The sequence below is a fragment of the Oncorhynchus kisutch genome, linkage group LG14, assembly GCF_002021735.2.
Source record: "Oncorhynchus kisutch isolate 150728-3 linkage group LG14, Okis_V2, whole genome shotgun sequence".
NCBI classification, from domain to species: Eukaryota; Metazoa; Chordata; class Actinopteri; order Salmoniformes; family Salmonidae; genus Oncorhynchus; species Oncorhynchus kisutch.
In genome coordinates, this window is record NC_034187.2 from 62,472,112 (window position 1) to 62,484,139 (window position 12,028).

The window sequence follows — 12,028 nt, forward strand, 5'->3', positions numbered from 1 at the left end:
CTGGTGAGAGGTAAAATCCTTTTCATACATTGCCTACATTACTACAAATATTAATAGCTAATTATGGAAAATAAGAAATAGGATTCTTAAAATACAGTGGGGCAAAAAGGTATTTAGTCAGCCACCAATTGTGCAAGTTCTCCCACTTAAAATGATGAGAGAGGCCTGTAATTTTCATCATAGGTACACTTCAGCTATGACGGACAATCACATTTTTGGATTTTTAATTAATCTATTTGCAAATTATGGTGGAAAATAAGTATTTGGTCAATAACAAAAGTTTATCTCAATACTTTGTTATATACCCTTTTTTGGCAATGACAGAGGTCAAATGTTTTCTGTAAGTCTTCACAAGGTTTTCACACACTGTTGCTGGTATTTTGGCCCATTCCTCAATGCAGATCTCCTCTAGGAGCAGTGATGTTTTGGGGCTGTTGCTGGGCAACACGGAGTTTCAACTCCCTCCAAAGATTTTCTATGGGGTTGAGATCTGGAGACTGGCTAGGCCACTCCAGGACCTTGAAATGCTTCTTACGAAGCCACTCCTTCATTGCCCAGGCGGTGTGTTTGGGATCATTGTCATGCTGAAAGACCCAGCCACGTTTCATCTTCAATGCCCTTGGTGATGGAGGTTTTCACTCAAAATCTCACGATACATGGCCCCATTCTCACGATACATGGCCCCAAATGGTTCCTTTGCAGAAAAATGCCCCAAAGCATGATGTTTCCACCACCATGCTTCACAGTAGATATGGTGTTCTTTGGATGCAACTCAGCATTCGACGAGTTGAGTTTTAACCAAAAAGTTATATTTTGGTTTCATCTGACCATATGACATTCTCCCAATCTTCTTCTGGATCATCCAAATGCTCTCTAGCAAACTTCAGACAGGCCTGGACATGTACTGGCTTATTAAGCAGGGGGACACGTCTGGCACTGCAGGATTTGAGTCCCTGGCGGCGTAGTGTGTTACTGATGGTAGGCTTTGTTACTTTGGTCCCAGCTCTCTGCAGGTCATTCACTAGGTCCCCCCCGTATGGTTCTGGGATTTTTGCTCACCGTTCTTGTGATCATTTTGACCCCACGGGGTGAGATCTTGCGTGGAGCCCCAGATCGAGGGAGATTATCAGTGGTCTTGTATGTCTTCCATTTCCTAATAATTGCTCCCACAGTTGATTTCTTCAAACCAAGCTGCTTACCTATTGCAGATTCAGTCTTCCCAGCCTGGTGCAGGTCTACAATTTTGTTTCTGGTGTCCTTTGACAGCTCTTTGGTCTTGGCCATAGTGGAGTTTGGAGTGTGACTGTTTGAGGTTGTGGACAGCTGTCTTTTATACTGATAACAAGTTCAAACAGGTGCCATTAATACAGGTAACGAGTGGAGGACAGAGGAGCCTCTTAAAGAAGAAGTTACAGGTCTGTGAGAGCCAGAAATTGTGCTTGTTTGTAGGTGACCAAATACTTATTTTCCACCATAATTTGCTAATAAATTCATAAAAAATCCTACAATGTGATTTTCTGGATTTTTTTTCTCATTTTGTCTGACATAGTTGAAGTGTACCTATGATGAACATTACAGGCCTCTCTCATCTTTTCAAGTGGGAGAAATTGCACAATTGTGGCTGACTAAATACTTTTTTTGCCCCACTGTAAATGGTTAAAGAAAAGTGTGATAAATAAAAACATATACCAATTTTATTTAAGGACCAAAAAACTGACAGCTGTGCCATATAAATCCAAAATAGTTGGGAAAAGATTTTCGATGTACCCATTCCATGGCACATGGTTTAGGAATTGATACGCAAAACAACGGCAGATTCAAATCTTCACATTTTTCAATTTAAATTACTATACAAAATTCTTGCAAAAAATAGAATGTTATATATATGGCGGGATACAGTCTTCCCAGCTCTGCAGATTCTTCTGTGAGGAGGCAGAGTCATTAGATCATGTATTTTTGTATTGTCCATATGTAGCTAATTTTTGGTCACAGGTCCAGGAATGGCTGAAGAATTGCAACATTTGCCTAGAACTAACGCTGCAGATAGCAATACTGGGTGATTTGAAAAGCCATAGTCAATCCATCAATAATATAATAATTATTTTAGCAAAAATTTTTTTTTTAAATTTACAATCTGTAGAAGCTATGAGAATAGAAAGGTGCAATACTTTTGTGAAGCATCACTGCACAGCACATCCTACCGATCCTCGACTTCGGTGGTTTCATCTATAAAATAGCCTCCAACACTCTACTCAACAAACTAGATGCAGTCTATCACAGTGCCATCCGTTATGTCACCAAAGCCCCATATACTACCCACCATTGCGACCTGTACGCTCTCGTTGGTTGGCCATCGCTTCATATTCGTCGCCAAACCTACTGGCTACAGGTTATCTACAAGTCTCTGCTAGGTAAAGCCCCGCCTTATCTCAGCTCACTGTTCACCATAGCAGCACCCACTCGTAGCACGTGCTCCAGCAGGTATATCTCACTGGTGACCCCCAAAGCCAATTCCTCCTTTGGTCGTCTTTCATTCCAGTTCCCTGCTGCCAATGACTGGAACGAACTGCAAAAATCTCTGAAGCTGGAGACTCATATCTCCCTCACTAGCTTTAAGCACCAGCTGTCAGAGCAGCTCACAGATCACTGCACCTGTACATAGCCCATCTGTAAACAGCCCATCTATCTACCTACCTCATCCCCATACAGTATTTATTTATTTAACTTGCTCCTTTACACCCCAGTATCCCTACTTGCACATTCATCTTCTGCACATCTACCATTCCAGTGTTTAATTGCTATATTGTAATTACTTCGCCACCATGGCCTATTTATTGCCTTAACTCCCTTATCTTACCTCATTTGCACTCACTGTATATAGACTTTTTGTTTTCTTTTGTTCTACTGAATTATTGACAATGCTTTGTTTACTCCATGTGTAACTCTGTGTTGTTGTATGTGTCGAATTGCTATGCTTTATCTTGGCCAGGTCGCAGTTGCAAATGAGAACTTGTTCTCAACTAGCCTACCTGGTTAAATAAAGGTGTTCTCAACTAGCCTACCTGGTTAAATGAAGGTGAAATAAAAATACATCAAATAAAAGTTGAAAAATATATGGCAAATAGAAATCCAAAATGGATGATGTTGAGAGATATATGGGAGGGGTTGAATGGAGCTGAAGGGTGGGACTAATAACAAGATATAGGTATGTGTATGTATATATATGCATGTGTATATGTATATATAAATATTTACCAACAAAAATATATGGGGGATTGGAAATTGGAATTGATGGAAGCAACATTCTTTCCATAACATTAAGCTGAACCAAATCTCACATTTGGAATCATCAGACCAATGTTTGTTGCTCGTGTTTCTTGGCCCAAGCAAGTCTCTTCTTATTGGTGTCCTTTAGTAGTGGTTTCCTAACAGCAATTTGACAATGAAGGCCTGATTCATGCAGTCTCTTCTGAACAGTTGATGTTGAGATATGTCCTTTACTTGAACTCTGTGAAGCATTTATTTGGGCTGCAATCTGAGGTGCGGTTCACTCTAATGAACTTGTCCTCTGCAGCAGTTAACTCTTGGTCTGGCGGTCCTCATGAGAGCCAGTTTCATCATAATGCATGACGGTTTTTGCGACTGCACTTGAAGAAACTTTCAAAGATCTTGAAATTTTCCAGATTGACTGAACCTCATGTCTTAAATTAATTATGGACTGTTGTTTCTCTTTGCTTATTTGAGCTGTTCTTGCCATAATATGGACATGGTCTATTACCAAATAGGGCTATCTTCTGTATACCACCACTACCATGTCACAATAAGGTACTGGCCCAACGCTATAACCACTAGGCTACCTGCCGCCCCATGTATAGAGTTTCAAGAAAATTAGCTTTAAAACTGCAATATTTTCTTTGCACCTCATGACAAAATGTGTAGAATTGCAGGAAATAAGGAAGGAGGGGGGAACAGGATGTTCCCCAATGCTGGAATGGGGGCCCTGAGTGTAAACGTCATCAGGCAGTAAGTGGGGAAAGATTAATTTCAGATGGCGGCGCTATGAGATGTTGTTTCAAAGTTCTCCATCATCCATGTCTGTAAACAGACCGAGCAACTCAATGGGCCACCACTACAGCGCTGAAAGAACAAAACCTCAGGAAAGACCTGTGATTCAGACAGCGTTTTCAGGCCATGCAGGAAATAACAGCAGTCTGCAGGATGAATGGAGCAAAAAACCTTAAAGGATATTATGGAGACTATCATGAGATACTCCAGTGAAGGACGTTCACCCTGAGCTTTTGTTCACACAGAAGAGACAGAGATATAAAAAGAAGCCCCTCAGGGATCTTTTCTGTCTGGCAGTCAGTTACAGATTAAACTGATACTTCAGGGGCTCAACTCACACACGGCACAGCACGCACGCACACACACGGCACAGCACGCACACAAACACACGGCACAGCACGCACACAAACACACGGCACCTGCACACGCACACAAACACACGGCACCTGCACACGCACACAAACACACGGCACCTGCACACGCACACAAACACACGGCACAGCACACACAAACACACGGCACCTGAACACAAACACACAGCACCTGCACACGCACACAAACACACGGCACAGCACGCACACACACGGCACAGCACGCACGCACACACACTCTAGGAAGTCCGTATGGAGTTCAACAACCAACTAAGGGAGAATGGCTGTTGGCTCTTCTTTAGGCTTCTTTAGGCCTAGGGCACACATTTCTTGTAGTAGTTTGTTTGGAAGCGGTCGTGATGTCTGACACACAGTGGCCAGTTTATTAGGTACACCACCCCGTTCACAAAAATGGTTGGCTCCTACAGACAGTGAGTCACGTGGACGTGGCTTGCTATATAAACAGGCAGACAGTAATCGAGGTATTCAGATACTGTTTGATTGAACATTTGAATTGACAAAATGGTGGACCTAAGCGAATTGAGCACAGTATGATTGTGAAAGTTAGTTGTGCTTATTCCAGTACGTTAGAAATGTGTGGCCTCCTGGGCTATTCATGCATGACAGTGTCTAGGGTTTACAGAGAATGGTGTGACAAACAAAACACATCCAGTCAATAAATCAAATCAAGTCAAATTTTATTTGTCACATACACATGGTTAGCAGATGTTAATGCGAGTGTAGCGAAATGCTTGTGCTTCTAGTTCCTTCCTAGTGCCTTCCTGTGACATCGGGTGGTGTAGGTGTCCTGGAGGGCAGGTAGTTTGCCCCCGGTGATGCGTTGTGCAGACCTCACTACCCTCTGGGGAGCCTTACGGTTGTGGGCGGAGCAGTTGCCGTACCAGGCGGTGATACAGCCCGACAGGATGCTCTCGATTGTGCATCTGTAGAAGTTTGTGAGTTCTTTTGGTGACAAGGCGAATTTCTTCAGCCTCCTGAGGTTGAAGAGGCGCTGCTGCGCCTTCTTCACGATGCTGTCTGTGTGGGTGGACCAATTCAGTTTGTCTGTGATGTGTACGCCGAGGAACTTAAAACTTACTACCCTCTCCACTGCTGTCCCGCCGATGTGGATAGGGGGGTGTTCCCTCTGCTGTTTCCTGAAGTCCACAATCATCTCCTTAGTTTTGTTGACGTTGAGTGTGAGGTTATTTTCCTGACACCACACTCCGAGGGCCCTCACCTCCTCCCTGTAGGCCGTCTCGTCGTTGTTGGTAATCAAGCCTACCACTGTTGTGTCGTCCGCAAACTTTGAGTTGGAGGCGTGCGTGGCCACGCAGTCGTGGGTGAACAGGGAGTACAGGAGAGGGCTCAGAACGCACCCTTGTGGGGCCCCAGTGTTGAGGATCAGTGGGGTGGAGATGTTACCTACCCTCACCACCTGGAGGCGGCCCGTCACGAAGTCCAGTACCCAGTTGCACAGGGCGGGGTCGAGACCCAGGGTCTCGAGCTTGATGACGAGTTTGGAGGGTACTATGGTGTTAAATGCTGAGCTGTAGTCGATGAACAGCATTCTCACATAGGTATTCCTCTTGTCCAGATGGGTTAGGGCAGTGTGCCAGTGTGGTTGAGATTGCATCGTCTGTGGACCTATTTGGGCGGCAAGCAAATTGGAGTGGGTCTAGGGTGTCAGGTAGGGTGGAGGTGATATGGTCCTTGACTAGTCTCTCAAAGCACATCATGATGACGGAAGTGAGTGCTACGGGGCGGTAGTCGTTTAGCTCAGTTACCTTAGCTTTCTTGGGAACAGGAACAATGGTGGCCCTCTTGAAGCATGTGGGAACAGCAGACTGGGATAGGGATCGATTGAATATGTCCTTAAACACACCAGCCAGCTGGTCTGCGCATGCTCTGAGGGCGCGGCTGGGGATGCCTTCTGGGCCTGCAGTCTTGCGAGGGTTAACACGTTTAAATGTTTTACTCACCTCGGCTGCAGTGAAGGAGAGTCCGCATGTTTTGGTTGCGGGCCGTGTCAGTGGCACTGTATTGTCCTCAAAGCGGGCAATAAATTTATTTAGTCTGCCTGGGAGCAAGGCATCCTGGTCCGTGACTGGGCTGGTTTTCTTTTTGTAATCCGTGATTGACTGTATACCCTGCCACATACCTCTTGTGTCTGAGCCGTTGAATTGCGATTCTACTTTGTCACTATATTGACGCTTAGCTTGTTTGATTGCATTGCGGAGGGAATAGCTACACTGTTTGTATTCGGTCATGTTTCCGGTCACCTTGCCCTGATTAAAAGCAGTGGTTCGCGCTTTCAGTTTCACGCGAATGCTGCCATCAATCCACGGTTTCTGGTTTGGGAATGTTTTAATCGTTGCTATGGGAACGACATCTTCAACGCACGTTCTAATGAACTCGCTCACCGAATCAGCGTATTCGTCAATGTTGTTGCCTGACGCAATACGAAACATATCCCAGTCCACGTGATGGAAGCAGTCTTGGAGTGTGGAATCAGATTGGTCGGACCAGCATTGAACAGACCTCAGCGCGGGAGCTTCTTGTTTTAGTTTCTGTTTGTAGGCAGGGAGCAACAAATTGGAGTCGTGGTCAGCTTTTCCGAAAGGAGAGCGGGAGAGGGCCTCAGTCAGTGGCAGTCCTGTGGACGAAAACAGCTCGTTGATGAGAGAGGTCGAAGGAGAATGGCAAGAGTCGTGCAAGCTAAGAGAAGGGCCACAAACACCACAGTGGTGTGTCCAAACAGGATCTCAGAACCCACAACTTGTGTGTGTGTGTGTATGTCACGGATGGGCTCAAGCAGCAGTCGACCATACCGGGCTCCACTCCTATCAGATACAAACAAGAAGAAGCGGCTCCAGCAGGCACGCCATCACTAACAATGGACAATTGAGGAGTGGAAAAACATTGCCCGATCCGAAGAATCCCTGTTCCCGTTGCGTCTGGCTGATGGCAGAGTCAGGATTTGGCGTAAGCAGCATGAGTCCATGGCCATATCCTTGCCTGGTGCCAACGGTACAGGCTGGTGGCGGTGGTGTAATGGTGTGGGGATGTTTTCCTGGCACATGTTAGGTCCCTTGATACCAATTGAGCAACGTGTCCATGCCCCCGAAGACTTCAGGCTGTTCTGGAGGCAAAGGGGGGTCCGACCCGGTACTAGAAGGTGTACCTAATAAACTGGCAACGTGTACTTCATCGACAAGAACTTCACCTGTCCCCTATTTACCTTTATTCAGGTCTGCATAAAGGTGTTTCATTTTAACTGTGGGATATGATCCCTTGAGATCTCATGCTGTGAATTTCATTAAAGTCATGAATAACATTGTGGCTGCCCATTCAAATCAAGACAAAACAACCAAACTACAATAGACAAGTCCTGCTCTCTCTATTCTCCCTTTTCCCCATGGTGCTCATATACAAAGAGAGAGAGAGACAAAAGGAGCTTTGGTTGAAGAGGCTGACAGAGGTCGGTGTTTGAGCTTTCTAGGGCTTCCAAACATCAGAGGGGCCATTTTCATTCATATCTCCTGCACCTCTCATCTGTCTTTCAGCTGTAATGAACAGGAACGAGTGGTAAAGATCTGGAAGGCTGAGCGTTGGAAGATGGGAGAAGATGAAGTGAACCAGACCTCTTTCCTTCTTCGATGAACTCGCACGCGAGCAGCCGCACACACACACACATACACACACACACGAGCAGCCGCACACGCACACACACACACACACGAGCAGCCGCACAAACACACATACACACACACACACACGCGCGCAGCCGCAAATACACACACACACGAGCAGCCGCACACACACACACACACACGAGCAGCCGCGCACATACACACACACGAGCAGCCGCGCACACACACACATACACACGAGAAGCCGCGCACATACACACACACGAGAAGCCGTGCACACACACACACACGAGAAGCCGTGCACACACACACACACGAGAAGCCGCGCACATACACACACACGAGAAGCCGCACATACACACACACACGAGAAGCCACGCACACACACACACACACGAGCAGCCGCGCTCGAGTTGTATTTCTGCAAATAAAGATTTCCAAGGTAACTTTAAACATATACAATAGCACTATTTAAACAGATGAAGTGTTTTTGTTAATATCCCAAACAAAAATCAAAGACGTTGATAATAAACTGTATTAAATATAATACGGACCATTTACCTTTCACTCCCAGGGCTTCAGGTCACTGGGAGTGTTTTCCTGTTCTAATGTATGGAAGCTCAGGCAGGATTCAGAGCTCTGTGTCTCCACTGCGGCTGTAATACCAGCGATTTAAAATGAACTGCTGACCTGCCTGTAACCGGCTCACATGCACACTTTGAATTAAAAGTCTTTAAAAGACAGCCCGACCTCTTGACAAGACCTCTCCGAAGGCAGTGGGTTCATCATTCCTAACGTGTTACCATAGACAGGAGAACAGGGCGGTCCAAAGTCTTACTGTCACTTTCCTGGAAAAGCTAGGAGACCTGCCTCTATCTTTGCAACAGCAAAATGGACCTAACTTATGAACCAGCCATGTAGAGAATAAGAAAGATAAACATGCTAGGCTAAACATTTCTAGAGACATTTTCCAATAGTCCAACAGAAGGATAGTGTGAGAATATTCCGCTATTTGGATGTGTGGCTGAAAAGAACATCCCCACACCACCCTGTGTTGTCTCAGATGCAGGCTGTAAGAGAACATTCCTCTCCTGTAGAGTAAGGAACAACCCCACACCACCCTGTGTTGTCTCAGATGCAGGCTGTAAGAGAACATTCCTCTCCTGTAGAGTAAGGAACAACCCCACACCACCCTGTGTTGTCTCAGATGCAGGCTGTAAGAGAACATTCCTCTCCTGTAGAGTAAGGAACAACCCCACACCACCCTGTGTTGTCTCAGATGCAGGCTGTAAGAGAACATTCCTCTCCTGTAGAGTAAGGAACAACCCCACACCACCCTGTGTTATCTCAGATGCAGGCTGTAAGAGAACATTCCTCTCCTGTAGAGTAAGGAACAACCCCACACCACCCTGTGTTGTCTCAGATGCAGGCTGTAAGAGAACATTCCTCTCCTGTAGAGTAAGGAACAACCCCACACCACCCTGTGTTGTCTCAGATGCAGGCTGTAAGAGAACATTCCTCTCCTGTAGAGTAAGGAACAACCCCACACCACCCTGTGTTGTCTCAGATGCAGGCTGTAAAAGAACATTCCTCTCCTGTAGAGTAAGGAACAACCCCACACCACCCTGTGTTGTCTCAGATGCAGGCTGTAAGAGAACATTCCTCTCCTGTAGAGTAAGGAACAACCCCACACCACCCTGTGTTGTCTCAGATGCAGGCTGTAAGAGAACATTCCTCTCCTGTAGAGTAAGGAACAACCCCACACCACCCTGTGTTGTCTCAGATGCAGGCTGTAAGAGAACATTCCTCTCCTGTAGAGTAAGGAACAACCCCACACCACCCTGTGTTGTCTCAGATGCAGGCTGTAAGAGAACATTCCTCTCCTGTAGAGTAAGGAACAACCCCACACCACCCTGTGTTGTCTCAGATGCAGGCTGTAAGAGAACATTCCTCTCCTGTAGAGTAAGGAACAACCCCACACCACCCTGTGTTGTCTCAGATGCAGGCTGTAAGAGAACATTCCTCTCCTGTAGAGTAAGGAACAACCCCACACCACCCTGTGTTGTCTCAGATGCAGGCTGTAAGAGAACATTCCTCTCCTGTAGAGTAAGGAACAACCCCACACCACCCTGTGTTGTCTCAGATGCAGGCTGTAAGAGAACATTCCTCTCCTGTAGAGTAAGGAACAACCCCACACCACCCTGTGTTGTCTCAGATGCAGGCTGTAAGAGAACATTCCTCTCCTGTAGAGTAAGGAACAACCCCACACCACCCTGTGTTGTCTCAGATGCAGGCTGTAAGAGAACATTCCTCTCCTGTAGAGTAAGGAACAACCCCACACCACCCTGTGTTGTCTCAGATGCAGGCTGTAAGAGAACATTCCTCTCCTGTAGAGTAAGGAACAACCCCACACCACCCTGTGTTGTCTCAGATGCAGGCTGTAAGAGAACATTCCTCTCCTGTAGAGTAAGGCTTGTGGGTCACACGGTGTACACGCACACTCCCCACACACACACACACACACACACCTCCCCACAAGCATTCATAGCAGGAGGAAGGACGCTCCTCAGAGATAGCTGTGACAGGAGTCATAACTCCTTCAGAGGAATAACAAGCAGTGTGCAGAAGAGAGGAGAGGAACGGAGGCAGAGAGAGAGGTTCAGAGATGGAGAGGGGGAAGAGAGGAGAGGAACAGAGGCAGAGAGAGAGGTTCAGAGATGGAGAGGGAGAAGAGAGGAGAGGAACAGAGGCAGAGAGAGAGGTTCAGAGATGGAGAGGGGGAAGAGAGGAGAGGAACAGAGGCAGAGAGAGAGGTTCAGAGATGGAGAGGGAGAAGAGAGGAGAGGAACAGAGGCAGAGAGAGAGGTTCAGAGATGGAGAGGGAGAAGAGAGGAGAGGAACAGAGGCAGAGAGAAAGGTTCAGAGATGGAGAGGGAGAAGAGAGGAGAGGAACAGAGGCAGAGAGAGAGGTTCAGAGATGGAGAAGAGAGGAGAGGAACGGAGGCAGAGAGAGAGGTTCAGAGATGGAGAGGGGGAAGAGAGGAGAGGAACGGAGGCAGAGAGAGAGGTTCAGAGATGGAGAGGGGGAAGAGAGGAGAGGAACGGAGGCAGAGAGAGAGGTTCAGAGATGGAGAGGGGGAAGAGAGGAGAGGAACAGAGGCAGAGAGAGAGGTTCAGAGATGGAGAGGGGGAAGAGAGGAGAGGAACAGAGGCAGAGAGAGAGGTTCAGAGATGGAGAGGGGGAAGAGAGGAGAGGAACAGAGGCAGAGAGAGAGGTTCAGAGATGGAGAGGGGCAAGAGAGGAGAGGAACAGAGGCAGAGAGAGAGGTTCAGAAATGGAGAGGGAGAAGAGAGGAGAGGAACAGAGGCAGAGAGAGAGGTTCAGAGATGGAGAGGGGCAAGAGAGGAGAGGAACGGAGGCAGAGAGAGAGGTTCAGAGATGGAGAGGGGGAAGAGAAAGGGAGAGGAAGTGACAGTGTCGGAATAATCCCATGTCAAGACGTACAGCAGCTCTCACTGTAAACAAATGTCCGACATGTCTTCATCAATGCAGAAGGAATGTGTGTTGAGAGATACAGCTAGCTACTGATTGAGCCCCCACTTAGTGTTCAAAGTCAACATTAATCTCTTGTCTCCAGTGACATGAGCAGCTCCATAGACATATTTAGAAAGTTTAGGTTATCTAGTAAAGGAGGATTTTAAAGGCATAGTTCACCCAAATCACAAAATTATGAATTGGTTTCTTTACCCTGTAAGCAGCCTATGGCCAAATTAAGACAGCAGTCCGTGATTTGGTTAGTTCACCTTGTCAATAGACTTCTTACAGGGTAAGGAAACCACTGTAATTTTGAACATTTGGGTGTACTACTCCTTTAAAGGGCGGCTCCAGAGGCTGTCGTTATTGACCCCCAGTAAAACACCCCAGAGCGGGATGTCAAT

The 12,028-nt window shown here is 46.6% G+C and overlaps 1 protein-coding gene across 2 annotated transcripts in view; it reads right to left on the reverse strand.

Moving 5' to 3' along the window:
• The window catches only part of LOC109903521 (trafficking protein particle complex subunit 9-like), a 333,691-nt gene that overhangs the window by 110,441 nt on the left and 211,222 nt on the right, over positions 1 to 12,028 (reverse strand). The gene's annotated exons all lie outside the window — the stretch shown is intronic.